At 56.4% G+C, this 1,797-nt stretch overlaps 1 pseudogene; it reads right to left on the bottom strand.

The window, feature by feature from the left end:
* Window positions 1–223: 223 nt before the first annotated feature.
* On the bottom strand, window positions 224–1,307 carry LOC113248374 (tetraspanin-17-like; annotated as a pseudogene).
* Between the last annotated feature and the right edge of the window lie 490 nt (window positions 1,308–1,797).

The following is a 1,797-nucleotide window of genomic DNA, read 5'->3' as shown; positions in this document are numbered from 1 at the left end:
TCCCACCCAACCTGGCCTGCACTCTCCTCATTGTGCCATTCCTAGCCCCCTGGAGAGCCTGCCACCCGACAACAGCTAAGATGATGGCTCCCTGTGCACACTCACATAGACACACCCGTCCTCCATGCACACAGCTCCAGGACAGGCACCCCAGGCAGAGGCACACCGCTGTCTCCATGGGTGCACAGCTCGCCCACACTCAAGCTCCACATGGAGCTCAGGTCCAAGCAGAAACACTTGCCCATCATGGGCATGAGGTCCCTGCCCATCTTGGGCACAGCGGCACAGTAGCGAGGCAGGGGAAGTTGGAAGGGGTGGTCCCTGGGTAGGCCAGGCAGGTGGCCATGGCCACTGCGGCAGCCTCACCAGTTGCTCTTCACTGCCTTGATGTCCCTCACAAGGCTCTGGGCCAAACAAATATCAAAGATCTGGAGGAGGGCGATGGCCACAAAGACCCCAGCCACAACAATCAGGTTGTCCCTCAGCCACTTCACGAACTGGCCCACGCATCAGCCTTTGGTGTGGCTGGAGCCCCGCTGCTCCAGCTCCAGTTTGAGCCCGGAGTCCTGGCCACACTGGGTGCTGAGGACACCTTCCACAGGGTCCCTGACATAGCAGGAGAAGAGCATCCTGCAGCACTCCTGGCTGGGGTTCAAGGCAGTGCAGTTGAAATAAATATTGAGTTTCCAGTCATTAGGCCCTCAGGCTCTGCAGCAAGACAGATATTCCTGAGCAAAGTCAATGAAGTTCTGGAGGTCAATGTTGTCCCAATGGCCTTGATGTTGTAGTTCAGGAAGAAACTGAGCTGGTCTCAAATCTAGTCTTCAGTACCAAGGCCAAGATCCCTGTTGCCAGCCCCAGGAAGAAGAGGAGATGAATGCTGAGAAAAACTCGAGCAGGAAGGTGATCTCCAGGAGGGCCCGAATGTAGCAGGCAAAGCCCAGCACCACCAGGATACTTCTGATCACTACGAACAGCTGCACGGGGTGGAGGCCTCCCAGATCTGTCAGCACCGGGCTGCTGGAGAGAACGCCCTTCTTGCCCCACGCCCAGAAGCCAATGGCCAGAAACAGGGCTCCCAGCGCCCAGAAGACAATGTTGAAGCCAAATGGGAAGTACTTCCCGCAGCAGCCCACCTCGGGTTGCTGGGAGGGCTGCTGCTTGCCCGGCACAGTGAGTGGCCTCCCGCCGGCCCTGGAAGCAGAGCAGGGGGCTGCACCCGACCCTCCACAGCCTGCGCAGGCCAGAGCCCCTGGGAGCCTAGCTTCTTGGCCCTGGCTTCCCCGCCACCACCACACAGAGCGCATGGAGGCCGCCAGTCCAACAGAGGCCAACAGAGACAGAGGCGGACTGAGCACCCCCAGCAACAAGAGTGCTGCTTTCCCATCATTATGAGAACTTGGTCCCCTGAAATCTTGGCTTCCAGGGCTCCTGCCAGCGTCATCTAAGTAACTTGCCTTCTGTTGGTATCAATAGATACATGTTTTCTGTTCACAGTCAACCTTATTCCTACTCGTACTCCCAGGCTATTGATGATTTCTACCGCCTTACGGTACCTGTGCACAACTTCCTCATCGCTGGGGTCTTTTAGCGTTTCCTATTATAACAACAGCTTCCCTGTATTTTGCACAAAACCTTTCCGAGATAATCTAATTCTCTACCCAATAACCATCATTCCTGTTTGGGCAGCTCTTTCCTGCGGCCACTCCATCTATCTCTGCCCTATAGCTTGGCTGCCCTTGAGTCAGGTCACCTCTTCTGGCAAAATCGACTGTGGACCGGGAGTGGGAAGGATCT

Source organism: Ursus arctos, unplaced genomic scaffold, assembly GCF_023065955.2.
Source record: "Ursus arctos isolate Adak ecotype North America unplaced genomic scaffold, UrsArc2.0 scaffold_1, whole genome shotgun sequence".
NCBI lineage: Eukaryota > Metazoa > Chordata > Mammalia > Carnivora > Ursidae > Ursus > Ursus arctos.
This window is presented reverse-complemented; position numbering and strand designations above follow the sequence as displayed.